This window comes from Ischnura elegans, chromosome 10, assembly GCF_921293095.1.
Source record: "Ischnura elegans chromosome 10, ioIscEleg1.1, whole genome shotgun sequence".
In the NCBI taxonomy this organism is placed as follows: domain Eukaryota; kingdom Metazoa; phylum Arthropoda; class Insecta; order Odonata; family Coenagrionidae; genus Ischnura; species Ischnura elegans.
Genome location: NC_060255.1, coordinates 16241540 through 16264270, shown reverse-complemented (window position 1 = coordinate 16264270; position 22731 = coordinate 16241540).

Below are 22731 nucleotides of genomic sequence, written 5' to 3'. Positions count from 1 at the left end.
AGCTGGAACGTTTACTTGATAATGTACTGATTTGTGTGAAAATTCTCTATCGTTTTTATTTTGTGGTATTCTAGGATTACAGCGAAGAAAATGTGATGCACCTGAGTTACTTTTGTAAATATTTAAATCGGTTTTAAATTCATTATTCAATATTCATTTTAATTTTTGTGGAAAATGATTTTAGTTACATTATCAATCAATTGTGTACGGAATGGTCTTCAAAGGAATATCTTGTATGATGTTTGGCACGATATGGTGGAAGTTCTTACTATTACTAAAATAAGGCATTGCAATATTCCACTGAGTTTGGGGGAGTACACTCGGTGGAAATATTGTAATGTCTTATTTTAATAAAATTCTGATGAATATAAAATGCCTAAACTGTATCACAGAGGATCCTAAGAAAAATTAAGGAAGTTTATACCGATAAAATGTATCGAAGGGACTTGTTCATAAAAAAGAATTTTTGCTATCGTCCTGGTGCAACAATAACTCAAATGATGTTGTAAATTAGACCAAGCTGTGATATAGTAATCTCGGCTTCTACTTCTACGAGTTGAGTAAGTCCTAAATTCTGCTTTTCTATTCTTCCATGCACGTGGACTCAATATTTCATAGAATTAGTCATTAATGAAACTCAAAGGGAAGAGCGATTGTCGTTCCAGCCGCCGCGCGCCGTGAGAGAGAAAATGAAAGTACCCGATTCCTTCATATTTGGAAGTTTCGCGGGGTTTTTCGTCATATGGAATAGAAGTGTTCGGAAAATTACTGGAATTTTAAATCTCGTGGGGTTGGAGAGTCCTATTATCAATTTTTTTATCATATTGGTATACATTCTCTTAATTATGAAAAAAATTGTCAGCTGTACCTACCGTTTGTTTACTTTGTTGTAGGACAAAGTTTGTAGCCGCTAAGGTTAGACGTGTTTGTATGAGCTTGGCGATTTTCTTTAGCTCGAAGAAATGGATCAAAGAATCATTGTAAACAAATAATGACCAGGAAATGAAGCGTAACAAAGTGTGTGAATTATTAACAATGGTCTATGGTCTGCTATAAGTAAAACAAGAATTTACGAGTGTTTAAACCGTTTCCAAAATAACTGTGAAGAAGTTGAGAATGACGAACGCCCCAGCAAATCAACAACCGATGAAAATGCGGAAAAAAGAAAGAAACGGCTATGAACGTTACCTTTTCCAGTTTGTTTAATTTTCAGATCGCAACTAAAACTATGGAAACAATCGCTATCTTTGTAGTCAGCCAATCACAGCCATCTGGATATCCGCGATTTTGTGCACATTCAATGATGGCCGCATGCGCAGAAGCGGGCAATTTCTCCTAATTTTATGATAAACAGTTGAATTATCACTACGAACACTCACTCACTTTCAGTGCGGGTGACATATATATATATGCCATGAAGGCTTTTCCACTCAGGCGGAAGACATAAATGTATGTCTTCGGGAGTTCGTTTTTCCGCTGGTCACTGGGGTGCTCCGAGCGCGCCTAGCGTTACCTTTTCTCCCTCCCGCAGTTCGGGAGTGACCTTACACCATTGCGGAAGTGTCCGTTTCTAGTTCTACGTGTTCCTTCATTTTTAGTGTTTTTTTTGTTTACTTTAGTGCTATTTTGGGAACAATTTGGCAGGTTGAGATTTTTCTTTTCATATCCTTCACTTCTTTTTCATTATTCTTATCGTAAATATCATCATCATGTCTTACAAATGGATAATTTTTTTAATTTGTTTTTTTAACTTCCTTTTTAATTCATTCATATTTTATGTGCTATCACAAAAATTATGATTAGGCTAACTTTTTTATTAAAGATATTTATCCCCGTTTCATACTCACTACATTATAAAAAAATGATCTTAGTGCGGTGCTTCAGTTAATTATGCTATATTTGAATTTCTTTCTCTAGGAACTTTTTTTATTATTGCAAATTAAGTTTATCCTGGGAGATTTTTTGGATCTTTTTCCTACTTTTACGGCATATTTTCTCATGCGTTTCTCTAGGTCAATAACCAATCCTCTATTCATTTCGATTTTATTTCATTTTCTGAGTTATTCATATGTCTTGGGGTTAGTTGCAGATTTTCTTCCTTTTCATAAAAAATAACATATATTAATCGCGCATGCAACACTGCATTACATTATGTACAGTATTGGTCTGTATTTTTTTACTCGTGTATTTGTTTCCTTAGCTTTGTAAACGAAATTGCGGAAATGAATAGATAAACTCAGAGGTATTTTAAGCATTACGGCATTTAACCATTATTTATTCCCTTGAAATAGTATTTTTATCTTATTTTTTAATTTATTCATATCTTATGTGCAACCACAAAAATTATTATCAGGCTTAGTTTTTGTTAATAACGTGTATTCCCGTCTCAAAACTCACAATTTTATTCCAAAATATTTCCATGCGGTCCATAAGGTCGTATTTTATACTTTATTAATAATTTTTAAAATCATTAGTGCAAATTAAGTTTTTTTTTTACATGTTTTGGGTTTTTTCCTAATTTTACGGCATATTTTCTCAGTCATTGCTCCACATCAATTACTTGTCCTCTGTTCATTATGGTGTTTTCATTTTGTAGGTCATTAATACGTTCTAGTGTTAGGGTACAGATACAGTCTTACTTTTCATAAAAACTAACATATTAATCACATATGCAACTCTCCATCACACAAATTGTACTATTTTTATGGATAATTCTGAAGGCTCAAGGTTGGAATCCCTACCTACCAGCAGCACTCCCAGGGATTATTTCAACTTGTAAATGATATTTTCTTTGAAATAATCCTCTCATAGACGGAGAAAAATGCAGAAAGCATTTTCCTCCGAAATCCTTCACCAAGGGCCTTCACTAAGGGCATAATGGATTGGAAGCCCTTGGGCAGGGAGAACTGGAAACTTGGCTGGGCCTTCTTCTCCACATGGGCGCAATTAGGGTTAACACGATTTCTAACGATTGGAGGAGGTCAGAGTTAGTGCGAGTACCGATATTCGGGAGAAAATGTGCCGTGATAGGTTTTTAGGAATGATGCTGGCTCTTCATTTCTCCGCTAACCGTGAAGGCATCCGTAGGACAGTGACTGCGATTTGCCCAGAATGTGAAGGTCAACCAGGGCTCTGTCTAAGGCCTTGCTTTCAAATATATCATAAAAATTTGTAAGTATTTTTATTGAAATGTTTCAATTTTGCAATAACTCTGATGTAATATAGATTTGATTTGATTAAAAAAAATATTTATTCCATAAATTTATATTTTTCTTGCCGTCCAATGTGTGTTCTACTTCTGTGACTTGTAAAAATTAAATCTACGGCCTTTGAAACAAAAAAATTACACGTAAAGACTAATTCCAAGATATTTTCGTCATTAACCTAAGGAATCAACGGTAGAAGAAGTATTATAAACGGAAATATGAAACGTTTACTACTTCATACAAGTAAAAATGCATGTGTGTAATGCGAGTTGCGTGAATTGTCAATTACTGGTGACGGGTGGCATACATATACAGGGTTTGTCCGGAAAGTAATAGGACTGAGTCGATTAAAAAAAAATGTTGAGCCAATCGTTACAATTCTTTAAAAACTTTCAAAATAGGCTCCTTCTGCGTCGATGCAGAGCTGTCAGCGCGATTTTCAAGCATTGAAGGCGTCACGGAAGGCATTCTCCGGAATAGCCTTGAGAGCCAAGGTGCATACTGCTTGGATCCCCTTTATCGTCTCAAAATGCTTGCCTTTCATCGGCAATTTCAGGCAAGGAATAAAAAAAAAAGTCCGGGGGGGCCACATCTGGGCTGTAAGGCGGCTGCGGAAGCATTGGAATGCCGTCCTTGGTCAGGTAGCTGATCACAAGAAGGGCGGTGCGAGCCGCAATTTCTGGTCGTCAGTGAGCACTTTTGGGACCATCTTCGCGCACACCTTGCGCATGTTCAAATTCTCCGTCATAATTTCATGAACCACAGAGTTCGATAAATTTAACATCTGGGCAATTTAACGAATACTTAGTCGACGGTCTGAGTTCAAAACTTTGTGCACTCGAGTCACGTTGTCGGTGTTTGTCGAAGTCGAGGGCTTCCAGCACGGTCTTCATCAGCGACCTCTTCCCGGCCCTCCAAAAAGGTCTGGTGCTACCGAAACACACCACTTCTTGCTAAAGCAACATCTGAGTAAGCCTGCTTGATCATATTAAACGTCTCCGTTGCAGATTTACCGAGTTTCACACAGAATTTAATCGCGTACCTCTGCTCTAAAGAACGCTGCATTTTCGGCTTGCACCACTAACAGAGACATGTAGTACAAAAATGTCTGTCCTGACTCTCCAGGTGCTCAGAGACAAACGACAAGCCACTCGTTCGTTAGCTAGGAATGCAGTCGGTGCGTGCACGCTTCGAAGTACAGTCGCGGCGGAAGAAAATCAGTCCTATTACTTTCCGGACAAACCCTGTATGTCATTAACGTTTTTTACAAATTGCGTGAAATAGAAACAAAAAAAATTGCAAATTCTGTTGTATTACTTCCAATACCACCGTTATGAAGGAAAATCGCCCATCCGTCACTGGAGGTTACGGCGAAAATATCATCCGCATTGAATGTGTTCAATGAATATCTAATGGTACTAATGAATATCTAATGGGGCTATTTTTGAAGGCAACGACATTAATGTAGGCGAATAAATAAATATATTTTTTTCAAAAAAACTAAAATTACCATTGTTATCTGAACACCCCTTGTGCATAATAATTTAAGGATTGAGGAATTAAGAAGGTGACTGCTGCAGGATTGTTCAGGAATCTCCTTCGATCGCATTTAGATGGTGAAATTTCTTGAGTGGGTGTTAGTTCCATTGCTAACAAGATCGGTCGTGCGGGATTGATGCCGCCCCCTTGAGGCCATTAACAGGTCCTGAACCCTACCTTTAGTCCCATGCGATCCACGAATGATGCACTCAAACTCATGTGCCCTTCGCTCGGTCAAGGTCATCCATGATTGATGCGTGCTGCCTCTTAACATATATGTAGATCAGCTGACTGCTCTTTTAGCTTATATTTCACAGGTCCCTTAAATAAGTGGGGTACACGAGTGGCCTGTAAATCACGTTCCCTTTGACTCTGCCCGGGTTTCGGATTGATAATAATTTGACGTCTCCCATGTAATTGAAACGTATGTACGTAATTTCCGAAACTTTAGGGCAAATTTTGTTGCGCCGTTTCTGCTTCTTAAGAAAGTTTAGTTTCTCTTTCTCCTTTTGCAGTTCTTGGTTACTCACGGCAAACACTTCGTTTTTGCGTGAGTTTATATGCGCTAAACGGTAGAAGTGACTATATTATTACAAATTTATCATTTTGTTTCGATTTCCATTAGATTTAATGACTATTCCGTGTGCATTTACTGTGTACTGGCTGCGGCTTTCATTGTTGGTTTGTAATTAACGTGTTGAAAGACGAAAATTGCACTTGTAACCTGCGCAATCACGCACCCCGTGTAAAACAGAATGGGATACAGAAAAACCTCAAGAATAGGGGGCGCAAAATATAACTTGAGATAATTTAATTGTTATCACAGTGAAAAATAATTTCTTCACATGCAAAGTTTAAGAAAGCGTTATTTAAACTTATACAAGACAAGGCTATCTCATGAAATAATAAAGTTACAATCGGGTAGTTTTCTTCATCAAAGACAACGAAAGGCATTGATTGCGATTCGTTACCCACCATTAGTGTTTTCATAATATACAAATTATTTGATTTTAGAAATCCCAGTTTAGACGAATGCCGTTGGGCAATTTTAATCGCATTTGGAAAAGGCCAGATTGGCGCCCATGCGATGCCACTCCACGTGACGTCACAGGGGCCTAGATTCTATACGAGTAGTCAGGAGTTTTACATCGTCTGAGATTACCAATGCTTGCATGATGCACATAGCTAAGGGAAACATTTCTTAATAATCACCCATTAAAGCTGCCTATGGTCGGAAAGTTTCCTTCGTTTGATAGGGTATTAATAATCATTATTTAAGCCAAGCGCTACCTGCTAGCAGCCTGCATCGCAGCGGTGCACATATCCTCGCCCCAATGTCACCTCACACGGCGAAAGCGAGACCTACAATGACGTCACACGGGGTTTTCCCAGCATTCATTCTTTGCCGTCGCGTTTTCGCGCGCTTGAAAATTTTCACTTTTCATTTAATCGCGAAAAATAGATATCGTCATTTAAAAATCTAAAAGCGTGAAATACTTACTCCAGGAGTAATAATCTTTCGATTTATGCAATAAAAAAATAACAGGAAACCACCCTATTGTGGTTCTGCAATTTTTGGCAATGCGGGTGAACCCGCAAGGCGGGTGTCGCGCGCCCCTTATATGCATTCGCCGCCTTAATGTTACGGCTGGATGATCTTTAGTTTTACGCACTCTGTGATTCAATCTGGAAGTTGTTGAGCTTATATAGAGTTCAACCCGGACGAAGCTATGGGCGCGTGAATTCTGCACTCTCCCCTTGGCCATCTCGCAAGTCGAGGATTTAGGTTGTTTCATCCTGGATTTTCTTTTCAACCGGGGTCTCTCAATCAACCGCTCTTCACCCTAGACTACGGTGCTCTAAAAGTGTGGATCCAGGATTTTTTTCTGCGAGGTCTGACATGCGAACGGCCTTCTCGTATTTGAGACTAAAAGCAACATACAACAATTAATGTACGAAATATTCTCTCCGTTTTAATATGGAATTTAGCAGTTAGTTGACATGAACATATTAATAAGTTAAATTTATAATATCGACATTTTTCGAGTCCCTTTCACCCGTGGACTATGCTTTTTTCGTGTAGGTACTGACTTGGGAATTAGGTAAATCCGTTCTCTTTTCTTGGCTCATGGCTTAAATGATTGAGGCTCCGTTATACTTAAAAAAGAAACAAACGTAATGATAGCCGCATTGATAATCTTGTGTATTTTTTGAGCGTGTGGGAGTGGGGCAGCATGTGCCCCCGTGTCCTTCCCCCGCTTAATCCGCCTTTGATGGTCTCCCAATCCATACGCACCGATTGAGTATACAGACGTGAGTGTGATGAATTCCCTTCTGGAGGAAGAATGAGATGGAAAAAAGTTGGCCGATGCGAAGCGCCCTCCGTTCCCGAAGACCCCGTCTCACCGCCATTCGCTTCTTGTGGGGATTCCCTGTGGCCGATCGGTAGTACTACGCCAATTTCCGCTGGCGGACTTTGTAAGGGGGGCTGAGTTTATTGGATTGCTTCCTCGCCCTTAGTCACCCAGGTGCATCGGCCTTCGGTGCCAGACGCTGAAATTCAAGAGCGGTAGATTTCTCTTAAGTCCACCCTTAAAGTTTCACAGTAGGCACTCCTGGTAATTAACTCAATGAGCGCAACATTGCAGCTCTCTTCTGGACTTTATGTACCTGTATGCTTTTGTAAATGAGATTCCTTAAGCGTTCAAAAAGACAGAAATAGGTGATATTTATCGGGACCTGTAGGAACTTTGTTAAACTTATAAAACTCACCACCGATTTTGACGTTATAAAAATGTATATCTCCATACTTGGTCATTGATGATGACGTTAATGTCTAAATCTATCGGGAAGATTTGTTTCTGATGATTTGAGGTTTAACTGTGTGGAATATTTCCATTATGTCGAGAAATGAAAAAACTTAGTTAGGATCACTAATACATTTTAAAAAGCCCATAGCACACAATCGTTCTTTTTCAAACACATTAGTGAACCCAACAAAGCTTGTTCTTTCATTTTTGCATAAAATTTGTGGAATTGTTTCCAGTATTTCCTGCCATTAAATTTGGCAAAGACCTCAGGATCCAATAATACCCCGAGGAATTGAAGAATTATGGGGTTATTATTACTTTTTGGATTTTATTATTGGAACGGAAATTGCAGGAAAAAAAGAAATAAGGACGAAATATAGTCTTTTTCATATACCTTGGTGTAAAACAAAGATAATGAACTGCAAAGCTGTTATTTATAATCGCAGCTGGGTCATTCCATGTCAACTCAACCAATTTTTGGGGGTTCCCACGCTCACCATCTCAGATTTTGATAATTTTCTCCCTGTTTTTAGTTTCCACCTTAGTTAAGAAAAATCCAAAATATTAAAGACCCATTGCAAGTATTTTCCAAGATATGAGTGTTTGAAGTCGATGAGGCGCGCACAAAAATTCTGCGCACCGGTCAAATTATTCAAAACTACCATATTTGTGCCCCTGTAAAACCTAAACCAAACGAGTGAAGCTAGTGAAATTTTTAGAGGCTATAAACATGCTGCTATAGTTTTCAAAACTGTTATTAAAACGATTTTCACTTGACAACTTTTTTTTCTATAAATGTTCAAAAATTGCACTTTTGACAAATTTCGACAAAAAAGTGACATTTTCAAACACTTGTAAAAATCACATATATCAAATGAAAGCCATAAAAATCTCTGTAAGCATGGTAAAGACCACCAACTTTAATATAGAGTGAGGTTTTGGGCAATTTTGGATTTATTTGTTAATAAATCTTATGAAAATCATCATTCCGCTAGTGTTTTTTGTTGAAAAATGCCACTTTTTCAACTTCTAATAACAAAAAAGGGACACCAATTAGGTGGCTGAGTTTTTTAATATAACTTGCTCTATACTCCCTCTTTCAGGAAAATTAAACCTGAAGTTGCTCCCATGATGGATAGTGCTTCTATGATTTATTTTATTGATGGTTGTAAAATGGCGGGCTACTGCACTTATGTTTCAGGGCTTCCCCCAAAAGGGGAGTTGTATTTGAGTATCAAAGTTCCTGTTAACCCCTATCATTATTTAAATTTAGCAGGCAATCTATTTTTAATTTCCAAATAGTATAAAATGGAAACATTTTAGCAAATATATGTATTTACTAGATATTTGCAATTAGGCAAAAACTGGTTGAATATGTACCTATTTGAAGGATAAGTACATACCTCTGACCTCTAAGCCTGATGGTAAGCATCCAAGGCCTTCTCAATTGCAGTGATTGTGGAATCTGGTAAGGTACACTGCCTTCCTGTGATGGTCTTACGCTCTGGTACATGCATTAACACATCAGTCAACATTATCCAGCACTAATCCAAATGTTTTGGCAAAATGTTTGACCTAGCCTTCCCCTCTGGTGTCATGAAATTCACAAGAATTTCACCATCCTCAACTCTTTGAACAACACAGCCAATGTACCATCTGTTTTCACACACAGCAGCAACATAATATCTAGGTGTATGATGAAAATATGTGGGAAGTGGAGACTTTTAGACACTTGTAGTTCAAGTCCGCTTTTGAGTTTGAGCACTTTCAATATGTTAGTTACTTTCAATGGAATCCCAAGTTTCATGTTGCTATGCTTTAGCTCTCAACACAGAGTAGACATCATTTAGACCATGAGTCTTTGACATTGAAGATTAGAGTTCTGGTGTGTCGACGACTAATTTTACGAATTTGGACATCCCTGGAGGTTGTGAAACTTTTTAGTTTGAATTTCCATGTTTTATGTAATGGAGGGTTTTGATATCTGCTTTACTTGAAAACTTTTGGAAGACAAATGTCACTAGACCACATGCCTAATTGCAAATATCTAGTAAATACATATATTTGCTAAAATGTTTCCATTTTATACTATTTGGAAATTAAAAATAGATTGCCTGCTAAATTTAAATAATGATAGGGGTTAACAGGAACTTTGATACTCAAATACAACTCCCCTTTTGGGGGAAGCCCTGAAACATAAGTGCAGTAGCCCGCCATTTTACAACCATCAATAAAATAAATCATAGAAGCACTATCCATCATGGGAGCAACTTCAGGTTTAATTTTCCTGAAAGAGGGAGTATAGAGCAAGTTATATTAAAAAACTCAGCCACCTAATTGGTGTCCCTTTTTTGTTATTAGAAGTTGAAAAAGTGGCATTTTTCAACAAAAAACACTAGCGGAATGATGATTTTCATAAGATTTATTAACAAATAAATCCAAAATTGCCCAAAACCTCACTCTATATTAAAGTTGGTGGTCTTTACCATGCTTACAGAGATTTTTATGGCTTTCATTTGATATATGTGATTTTTACAAGTGTTTGAAAATGTCACTTTTTTGTCGAAATTTGTCAAAAGTGCAATTTTTGAACATTTATAGAAAAAAAAGTTGTCAAGTGAAAATCGTTTTAATAACAGTTTTGAAAACTATAGCAGCATGTTTATAGCCTCTAAAAATTTCACTAGCTTCACTCGTTTGGTTTAGGTTTTACAGGGGCACAAATATGGTAGTTTTGAATAATTTGACCGGTGCGCAGAATTTTTGTGCGCGCCTCATCGACTTCAAACACTCATATCTTGGAAAATACTTGCAATGGGTCTTTAATATTTTGGATTTTTCTTAACTAAGGTGGAAACTAAAAACAGGGAGAAAATTATCAAAATCTGAGATGGTGAGCGTGGGAACCCCCAAAAATTGGTTGAGTTGACATGGAATGACCCAGCTATTCTATTACTTGTGTAAAGACATTTATTAGTATCTGACACTGAAAGTAATATTGAATACGCAAAACATTCGCAAAATTAAGATCACGGCTATCAGCGTAAAATAAACTCACGAATATTATAAAGGAAGAAATGTTAGAAATCACTGTTTTGTTTAAATATTTTTCGCAAATCTATTGCCTTGTTTAAGTTTTTATTTCTTAACATTGAATGTCATTTATTGAATTAAATAGAGCTAAATCTAAGTGAAAATCTGGTAAGACTTATAATAATTATTTAGTTCAAATTAGGATTTCCAGGCTTGAGCGTGTCAGGGTCATTTTTAAAGTCAAGGACCCGTTTCATTTCCATCAAATTTTAATCACTGTCGTTCTTTGCGTTAATTTCAATTAACAAGGAAAAGGTTTTACAGATGCTATTTATTTGGTCCAACAATTTATGACGCCAAATTGACTTCATGAAACGAGAGGCTCTGTACTCAGTCACGCGAACGAGTGCAAAAGATTTTACACAGACGCGTCGCGACGGTGAAATCCGACGCGGAAAAAAATCTTCTAGCTTATCCGGGATTCAAACCCGGGCCTCAAAAATTCCGGGCAGGTATGCTACAAGTTGCAGGCAATAAACCGTTGGATAAAATTCATTTCTCCTGATTGTTTCACCTCGAATGTTCATGATGGCAGCTCTCAGTGCTTTCAAAAGTTAGCGATTTTTGGCTTTTCAAACCCGGGTCTCACAACTGCCGGGTTGGTATGTTGCAAGTTAAAACAAATTCAGTGGAAAATTAGCAAAAAGAAACTAGAATTTTGACCCTCAAAATTCTAATTTGTGCGTAAAAAAGCCTTTTTTCGTTTTTGTTAGGTAATTTACCTCTGAATTTGTTTTTTTTCTCTAAACTATTGCAAAAAATTGATTCAACCCAATATTTTGTTTATATCTCAAAATTATATCCATTTTATTTTCAAACCCTAACGAATGAAATAAAATTTTCCGAAACTTTGGCAAAGAATTGCATTTGAATTTTTTCAACTCAAGACTTACACTCTAAGAAACTCATTCACTACTACATAAGAGATCAAGAAAAGAAGAAAAAGAGCAACTCTAAAATCCGCGCAAATTCTGACGTCGGAATGTCTCTTATGTACTTCTTCCGCATTCCGCCTTTTCCATTGAACTTGTTCGAATTAGTGCCCTGCCTATAATCTTAAGCTGAAATGTCGTTCGGTGGTCGGAATAAAGCCTATTGCCTCTTCTTTTTGTTCACTTGAATGGTTCTGGCGAAATTGATTAGTGGTCCTAAAGTGAACCGGTCACCAGGGCTCTTATTTTGTGTACTTCCGTACGCATGCGTCGTGACCTTAAGCCGCGTGCAGCGGGGTGGCTACCGACGGCGAAAATCACGGTTGTTTTCCCCTTCGTGAGCGCATTGTGCGAACTTGCGCGTGGAGGTGAAAATTAAGCGCCTCTGTGAATGATTGTAAACGCTCGATCCAGTTATGCTCGATCCTTGTCAAATGAATAGGCGGCGAGCAAAGTAATTAGTAGAATACTTGTTGCAAGAATAGCTGTCTCTTTTAGCGTAACAACATGGTTAGGAGTGCAGAGCGAGGTAGTGATAGTAAAATCTAGACGGTGGGCGTGGAGGTTAGGGAGCCAAGTACAATGGAGTCCCGCTATTCCGAACTACAAGTAAAACTCGCTTGAAACGATCACGCTTGTAATGAAATCGCGCCTGTAACGAGGTGAGTTTGCGCTCCCTTGGAAATTCCTATTATCGCCAACGTTAATTTTCCTGCAAGCAACGAGTTCTCGGATAATACGAAATCCCCGCTATTACGGACTATTATTCGATCCCTTGGGGAAGTACTTCCTCTGTTATAAAGGAATTAAGGCCATCGTCGCTACTTAGCTGTTCGTTACCTTATAATCGGTTGTTCTCACATGTGGCCATCACCACATACTTTACATTCTACCTTTGATCTTGAAATCCTTTCCTTTACAGATGTTTGATAGAAAGGGTGGGACGACGGTTAATTGTTACGGATCTGTTTCTGAAACGAATACGATTTGCGGAATTTGCCGTCAATCTTGAGATGCATAGGGCAAAATCCTTCATAATGGATGTAACGAAATCCCGTTTATAACGAAATTGAACGATGGTCCCCTGAAATTCGTTATATTTACTATAATTAGGACCGAAACCCCGATGATGATCGGAAAATCGGATTATTTGATTGTTCAGATTAGTCGAAATAATGGTAAAAAGCGTTTGGAAACGGAGGAACAAATCATAACCGTTCGCGTTCATAGGACCGCGAAACTAAACAAGACTTCACTTTTTCCCGGCGTATGATGGCGGTGAATTCTTCTCGGGTTTCATATCCGGGTGAGCTCCATCTCCATCGCTGCCGACGTTTCGATAGAATCCTTTTCTATCGTCATCAGGGCCGATGATCATCGGCCCTGATGACGATAAAAAAGGAATTACCACATAAAATTTGTAAATAAAGGAATTACCACACTGTGTATGTGAGCAAAGTACCAAATAAAATGAATGTACTGTAAATAACCAAAGGTTAATTTTCTTTGAAAAAATTCCGTCTCAGAACTGTTTGGACTAGGCAGATGTTCGGATTAAACGTCTTCGGATTAGGGAGACTCCACTGTGTACCTCGGGGATGCACTGTCCCTCAGATAATAAATTTCTTAAGCAGGGCGTTTGAAAGAAAGAATAAAATTTTGACCAAAAAGCCTGATAATACATTGATTTCCTTTTCTTTTGGTTAGAAAAATCAAAACAATGCCAAACTAATTTTACTTTTTAAAATCTAAATTCCCACTAATACAAAAAGATATTGCCTCTGGACCTTTGAAGACTACATATATAGTATGCATTAAAGCAACGTGTATTCTCACGTAAGCGTGAACGGTGGGTTAATACTAAAACATTGATACATGTATTTAAGTGTACAAGAAGGTAGGAAGTAGATTAAATAGAGCAGGAAGCTAAAATTATTTTCCCAATAATCCAAACATATGAAAAGTAGAATTTTATGTTATCAGCGAAATTCATTTAAAAACTTACTTTTTCTTAGAAGGGTAGAAAGAAAATAATGTTTTTGCCCTCAGAGAATATTTTTTACGCTTTCTTTGAGAATTTGATACAGTTTTAGTTTTAGAAAGGCTTAATGCTGAATATTTTTTTTGACAAGGGAAGGTGACCACCAGATTGCACTGAAGAAACTTAGTGGAGTGAAAGAGAATGAAATTTTAATAGATACTGTTTTGACTTAATTTTTGAGATGCCATCAATAACAAGTACTGTAAAATGCCCAGGATTATGAAAACAGTAAAGAAACAAAGTGCGCAATATAATGGCAGTATAGCTCCAAACACACTTATAGAGACTCCTTTCCCATTCCGTTGCTATAATATGTTCAAGTTAGAGAGCTAATCTACCTGTATTATCCTCAGCAATATCCATTCACTGAAAAAAATGAAGCACCTGCTCCAGTTGCCCCAAATGTAACAAAAAAATTTTATTCCAAATTCATGCCAAGTGAACTTGTGCTCTTTTGGAAATCATGGGATCAGGTTCTAGTTTAATTCTAAAAATCACTCTGTGAAGACATTGAGTGTGGGATTGACCTGAGTTTGAGTCTGAAATCCCTTGGCCCATAGAACAGGATGCTACCCAGAGAGAGGTGGAAGCTACTGAATAAGCTAAGCTTCATGAATGGGATGAGGCAAAATATAAAGTTTGCATGTGTTAGGGAGGAGAGAGTTGTGAGTAGAATTACATGTTGTAGAAAGAGTCTAGTACATACAGGGACGCCGACTTACAGAAAATATTGGGGGGGCCCAAACCGGGGATCTTGCCCCGGGAAATTTTATAATTAGTGAGTTTTAAGTTTTTAAGCATTTTAGAAGAGTCATATGATCAACATTAGAACCCTGTTAACTCGAATATCGAGATCTGGACACTCCAGGGAAAATTGACAAGCCTGGCACATTTTTTCCTTACACCCATAACGAATTTTTGAGGGGGCTCGGGCCCCCTCAGGTCCCATGGAGTCGGCGCCACTGAGTACATATGTACATCATTCCACCTCAATTCTTCATTCGTATCTCCCTAAGGGCATTAGATTTTAATGAACATTTCTGTGTGGGTATGTTTATATGCACCTCTAACTAAATACTCCTAGACCATTATTTGAAAAAAAAGTGTGTTCTATGCACATTTTATTTTTTTTGCCTTATTGCAAAAAATATGCCTTGAATCATAATTCCTTCTATTTCAACACCAAATTGATGTGGAGCATGATTTATGGCTTAATTATAAAGCTAAGGCTTTGTGTAAGATAACGAATTTGTAAAAAAGTCATAAAATGATCTGCTCTATTATTTTTGAAATTAAATCTTTTAAACATTAATAATTACCTGAGTGAAGCTGACGTTCTTCAATATTAAAATAATTATTGCAGGATTCAATAATATTTTCATATTTCACAAACTATTGTTTTATGGTATGAATATTGGAATTGTTCAGTTTCTTTTTTTCCCTAAAAAATATACTGGTGTGTTATAATTTTTTGAAGTCTATAAAGCTTTTCAGAAGAAGACCTTCTAATCCTAGAAAATGATGGAAGTCTCTAAAGCGGTTATATCCAATTAATTTCAATTCTCGCAAACCTGAGATAAAAGGAGAAATTCCAGGATGCCAAGTTCCAAGATGCCATGAGTCAATGGATATCTCATATCCTCATTCATTGGTGAATCTGTCGTCAGGGCTGACAAAAGGTATGCTAAAAAATTATTTTCTTAAAATAAATTTCAAAAAATAATCTTATAAACTATGGGCTAATAGTCTAATACATAAATATCATCCTATGCGTTGCATATCATTTTGGAACTCATGCATTAAGTTTATAGTATGAATTCCTCTGGTAACGAATGTTCTTAAGAGCAAGATTTTTGGCGTAGTATTAAAAAGTAATTAGAAGCTGTTATGGCCAACATTATGTATCATTAAATATTTACCAGAAATGAATTTTTAGTGGTGATACCATTCATGGAAGTTGAATAACTTTCCTAAATCTGATGACATTTGATGTGACTTTGAGGAGTATTTAAGTGGAACTAAAATCAAATGAATTATGCAAAGTCAATGGGAAAAGTTGAAATGACATATTTACCAAATTAATAACTACAAACCTGTGTTGAGAATATCCTCTTCTTGAAGTATTTGCTTTTCATCATCTCCATGACATAAATGTAATTGAAGCATATTGTCACAGATGATGCTCATAAGAAGCAACCTGAAATGTGCTTCTAAACTGTGCACCTCTTTCAAGCAGTTCTTGCTGCTCTTGACAACTACGATTCTCCACAAAAACTTCTGATTTTGCTTACTTTAATTGACCACAATCTTATCTTTATTAAAGAGGATGTCTGTTTTTCTTTCAGCTATGAATTTCCATATGGCTGCACAGATTGCAATCAAAGTTTTTATGTTGGTGCACCCTATGCTCCCAAAGCCCATAGTGCTACTTACTGGTTGTGCCCCATGCATCATATGCGTCATTTTCTCATTAAGGGTTGTTACATCACGTCTTATAATTTCTGTGGTTGGACATCCTGTCGGTTAGGCACACTTCTTGACATGCTCATACGGAAAACATTGAAAGTCAAAGGATTCTCTACTTTCCTCTAATCCCCTTGGTGCAAACCATTTTGCTGGGGTATGTGTTCACACGACAATTTTGGTTTATGCACGTACGTGGAGCTGGGTATTTACTGATTTCGAGCATGGTACACGGAAAACATTTTTTCCATTGTTTGCTGTCACATAAGTATGCTATCATCATGCCTCATTTGTTTTATTCCCAGACATCATCCTGCCATCATCATCATCACTGGTCAACAATCCTAGGATTGGTTTGACGCAGCTCTCCTATGCTTGTTTAATTGAGAAAAGATACCTTTAAGAATGACACAGAGTATATCAACTCTGTGCAAAAAAACTGAAATTAATATAATAATTTTAAGGAAAAACATAGTTACTCCATCACTCAATTAGCAGATTTGCACAAAAGAACAAATTCGCTTGTAGGCCTCAAGCATGCTCGTGCTTAGGTTAGTGAGGATATCTCTTACGGGTGTGAAAACACTGGTACCAATAAAGTATGGTTCTGATGCAATGGGAAAGAAAAATCACACACACATGTCGTAGAATTTTCCAAGGAAAAAATATCTGCATAGGTCTCATGGACTCACACCGTCAAGTTTATGAGGAATTCTCCTGTTTTGTTTTTATATTGGTGTGTTTTGCTCATAGATTTACCCACTTATTTACCTTCCTTTTTACCCAATCCCATCTTTTACACAAGCCCCTAACTCATCCTTATGAAGAGTACAATATAATAATAATAATAATATAGGAATATATTTTATTCAACATGAAAACCTGCCTAGTTAAATTTTGCCGAAAATAAAGAAGTAATTACCTCATTTCATCATGCCCAACATACTTTAATAAGTAGAGAAGTATGCAAGCAAATTTGGAATGTTGGAAGTATAAATTTCTGTTTGGAGAAAAATTTAGCAATTACGTCAGAGCTTATTTAGTTTATTTATAATTGATGGAATTTGTTATATTGGTGAGCAAAAATTGTAATTTGTAATTCTCAAAAAAAACACAGCTCATGTTTTTTGAAGGTTGGAAGAAATAATCTTAAAATTTTGTAAAATTAATCATTGCCTGTCTTACTTGGTGGAATTGTTACATAGTTTGGAGTGAAAATACATACTTTGTAATATTCCTCACAGTTTTATTCTCCTCTACAGAATTGTATCTCTTGAAAATGATGCAGTTGACACTGGTAGAGGAGAATTAAACTGTATAGAATATTGCCAAATTTTGTCATTCCAAGCATAAAATTCTACGCAGGAAAAAAATGTGGTCGACGAAATATGTAAGGAAGTGCGTGAATATATGTATATTGATATGGGGGAGTATGGTGAAATAGTGAATGATAAGAATAGCAGGAGAACTGTGAGTACCCTTTTTCCTAGCCACAGAAACTTCTCTGAACTGTTCTGCCTTGTTTTTATATGGCCAATCATAGAAAAGTGCCCAGGTATTTGTTTATAAGTTGCCTCTCTGCAGCTATCATGAAGTTACTGGAAATAGTATTTTTTAAAGATGAATAATGACATGTATTTATTTATACATTTCTCCTTGCATGTTGGAGAATTCTCATTGCTTCTATCTAAGGTATCACTGTGCAAGTAAAAGTTGCTCTTATCATTGTTAAAACATCTCACCCTCACTTAGTGATGCACTAAAGTTGGCTTGTTTTGGTAAGGTTAGAGCTCACCTTGGACTAACTACAGGCATGTGAAATTCACAAAATCAGTCTAGGGGAATGAGCTACTTTCCCATAATTTCATCGCTTACTTAGAAGACTTAAAATCTAGCGGTTGTTTGAAGGCTACGGGAAGGATTGAGTTATGGTTGTATTAATTGGTAGCCAAGAACTCTATCCACAATTCCACCAGTCATCCTCCTATGATGGTGCACTATGTAATTAGAATAATTGTACTTACAGAGGTTAGGTTATGCTAAGCTAAAGAAGATAATTCGTGCAAAAGTGCTGAAATCTTGGAGGTGATGACTCTTGAATTCTAATACTGGATTTGGGACAAACTGTCCTCGCATTTTAAACCTAAGCTTCAGAATACAGCAGTGATGCTTTTATGACCTCTGTGGTTAGGTTCTTCAGCCCATAATTTCTCTCATTTAGATTGAAATGTACATACATGTTTTTATATATCTATGTCTAATAGGGTCGTTTTCTATTTTTTTAACTGACTAAATCGAAAGATTATTACTCCTGGAGTACGTATTTCACGCTATTAGATTTTTAAATGACGATATCTATTTTTCGCGATTAAATGCAAAGTGAAAATTTTCAAGAGCATGAAAATGTGATGGCTAAGTATGTATGCTGGAAAAATCCTGTATGAAGTCATTCTGGTTCAGGCTGCTGCTGCGTAAGGTCACCATGGTGCGAGGCTATGAGCGCCGCATGATGCAGGCTGCCAGCAGGTAGCACTAGGCTTAAATAAGGATTATTAAAGCCCTATCAAACGAAGGAAACTTTACGACCATAGGCAGTTTCAATAAGTGTAAGATGTTTCTCTGAGCTCGGTGCCACATGCATGCATTGGTAATCTCAGACGATGTAAAACTTCTGACTACTCATATAGCATCTAGGCCCCTGTGACGTCACGTTGAGTAGCATCGCATAGGTGCCAATCTGGCCTTTATCAAATGAGGTCAAAATTGACCATTAACATTAGTCTAAACTGGGATCTCTAAAACCAAAAACTTTGTTTTTTATGAATACACTAATGGTGGGTAACGAATCGCAATCAATGCCTTGATGAAGGAAACTACCCTATTGTACCTTGACACTCTGCTCCGCATGCCTCTATGCTGTCAACTGGATTCTTAAAAGTTTTTAGAATAGAATAGATATTCATTCATGCTCTGGGTAAACCCTTGGAGCAAAAACACAGTTTACAATAATTGGCTCATCAAAGCACAAAGTTCATGAAAATATCAAGTAATAACAATAAAGTTGTTTGATACACATATAACAAAGAAATGACACGTAAACAAGGATTGAAATTAGACAACACACGGAATATGTTGGCTGTATTTTTCGTAGGAGTTTATTTTCGGTCTCCATTGAGTAAATCCATGTATAATTTATATTTAAATGCATGGATGGAGCCCTTCTGTTTTAGATCCTCAGGGAGAGATGCGTATGAGTTCTCATGACAGGCATGTGAACTTAGCCTTAAAAATTGGCCAGTTCTTTACCACTCAGATTCATGTTTGGCTTTTGCAGTCTGAACCATATCCAGGCTGCAAATGGCTTATCTGCCCTACCGATCTATTCCTCGTTCCTTTAAAAGGCTTATTGAATTCATCCAGTTTACTCTATCGAATGTATTTTCAAAATCCAAAAAGCCGGAGTATTTGTCCTGATTATATTCTTGGTTCCTCTCTCAACAAGTCGCCATTGCATCTTGGATTTACTTTCTCATCCAGAATCCAAACAGATTGTCATCCAAGTACCCATTTGCCTTTGCCTCCACAGCTGTTTGTATTCCTTGGCACTACTCTCCCTGTATTTCTCCTGCAAGTGCAGCTTTAGGGGTTTTCTGCACAAGCTTTTCTATTATGATAAGGTTATTTCCCTTGGAAAATAATTAACCAGTTGGTAATTATAAAATTTCCAAAACCTTAACAAGAAAAAAGTGATCTGTATAAATGAAATGAGATAATATAGGGATAGCGTTTGGGTATATTGTAGCTCCTTTCAAGGATATAATGATAGCACCATGCAGGCGCGCAGCTAGACATTAAGGCTTGGTGGGGTTTTAGGCTCAACTAATACTGGGGGTACGGAATACGGAAGATGTGGGTGCCCTCCCCCAGAAAATGTTTAAGATAAATGGTTCAAAATGGTGAGTTTTATGGCTTTCTGAGGGATATTTTATTAATCCTTACACTACTCTATAAGTAACATTTATCCAATTAAGTAAAATGGCTTAAATTTTAAAATTTCTCTGAGTTCTGAGGGGATTTTATCCCCGAAAACTCCCCTTGCTGCACCATTGGTACCCAAAAATAACACTCCCATGCTTCTACCTCGAAATCCTTTCTTTACCGGTCTCAACCTCTTTCAAGTTCCATGTTTACACATCATGGGAATCTCATTCACTGTCTATTTCAAAATGCCTCATTATATTTCCTTAATTATAATTTTACACAAGTTAATTCACCTCATCTATTCTAATTAATTATCAATAACATTGTAAAACATTGGATATAGGTAGTCATTTTATATTTCTTCTCCTAAGTGCACTGTAAAATGGACTGAATGGTTTCTTGATTTCAATAAAACAGAATCCTTACCTAGTAATATGCTGCATACTTCACCTTACCTTAGGAATTCCATTGGTTGTAGTTCTCTAGTACAGGTTACATATCACCATGTGGTGGGGACCAACCATATTTCAAAAAAAGTTTTTCTGGAGCTTGCAGTCCATTAACTCTTATTAACTCAGACGAGCCCATTTTCACGAACAGCGCAGTCTGGGAGTTCGGTGATAGCTCTCCCACCCCAGTTTCTTCTAGTGGTTCTATCCATGTGCTCGGAATATTGGAAATAAATGAGTAAAACTTGGTCGGGTTTACTATTATATTAATATGGGCACGACCCTGGTTTTGTAACGTAGTTACATCTTCAGGTCAGCAAAGCCTGACGTTCTCAGTTATACCATACGGTCGGGTTTGCTACCAACCGCATACATTCCTTTGGACAACTATGGTAAACCATAGTTACATATATCATCCATCCATCAATCATATACATGTATAAACCATCATATAAAATAGTCATAATTTCAGGTTTTCAAGGCTCATTACCGAAATCCTTGTGATATTTTTGTGGTTTTTATTCATAAAAATTGTGCATTGAACAAGTTTTAACCCTTTTGCAGACAAGAACACAACCAGTTGTAAAATTAGTTGTGTTTCTGAGAAAAATATCTTGAAAGCTATTGTCTGCGAAAGGGCTAAGCAGAATTAGTGTGTCTGTTTCAGAATGAAGTAAATAAATAATGGAGAAATTATTATGACAGAAAGTAGCAAATATATAGGTACTGTGAAAGAAATGAGTGGTGTAATTAAGCTACATAGTATGTTATTTCTGCACGTGTAAGTTTTTAATTAAGTTTCAGGAAGACTTAACCAGTGTGTACGCAGTATGTTTAGGTACTAATAAAATGATGTGCTAGGAATATAGACCAGACTTTATTTGGTGTAATTTTGGTACCATTGGTGTAATTGTGAACCTAAAATTTTACATATTATGAACAATGGATGTACACTGGACTTCATAGCACAAACCGAAATTGTAAATTGAATTCTAAACTTTTTACTGACCATCATGGTGTCATTTGTTACCTTTGAAATTGATTTCAATAATTAAATATGGATGCATAAAAGCAATAATTTTAAAAAATCCTGATTTAACAAGCATAAATTCACTTAAATCGTGGTAATAAAAATTCAATAATTCTCAGACATCAAGGGTCAGTGGATCTCCTGAAAACATACAATGAAAGGCTTTTGCAGGATTCCTTTTATTTCCTAAATTCCCTTAGGTGGGAATCTCATCAAAATGACAATGGCTGCAGACTTGAGTGCTCTCAAAAGCTGAGGCTAATGTTTTACTTCCAAATGCAGTACAATTAAGTGAAATGGAAAAAGTTAGCACATGAAATTCTTGCATGTAGGTATATTCTATTTAAACCCTGATACTTCCCTTTCTTAAGGTATTGAATGAAAATAAAATTCTTAATAAAAATAAAGAACATTAAAACAAACCCTATCATCTTAGGCTGTGATTAATACGTGATATTTGATTCTGCCATTATAATCTTGGTCTCATAGGTAGTAGTCAATAATTGCTCTTGTATGCTCCCTCTTTGGACACATGCTCCTGAAAAAGACCCAGCTGTTTTTAAAAAGAAATATAGAATTTAGAATAGCATCTGAAGAAATTCCAAGATTTCATGCTATGCCTACGTGATGAATATTTGAGTTTTAATGGGGGAAAATGTGTAGAAATTCTAGTTGGGTTTGCATCTAAGTGAATGGCTTCAGTTCCAACTTTTCATTAGCTCACTCTTCTTCTGTCTGCAAAGGTGAAAAGTTTCTTCACTTTAACACTTCAAGTCAGTTAAAGGGTGAGTTGCCGGTACATTAAAAAATGTAGCCATTCACCCTGTTGACAACCTGAGAGAAATTTCTGCTGTGCCTATTTATCTAATGCATACATACTTGAATAATGAACTATGTCAATATTCGGTGTAATGGTGTCATTCGCTCAGACCTGTATTCAAATTTCTTCAAAAGAATGTAGTTGACAGGAGGGAGAGACAAGTTCATCTGAAAAACTGGTTTTTCCATTCAGTCATTCTTTATTTATATTAAAATAAAACAATATGAAGGTTGCTACCCACTTTTCATGAGTAGTGATGTCATTAGAGTTTTTGCTCATTAACTTGTTGAGAAACTACTACTCATTGAAGGAATCATTCGCAAGAGCCCAAGAAACAACTAATTATGCGAAGCCAAGGAGTAGCTGA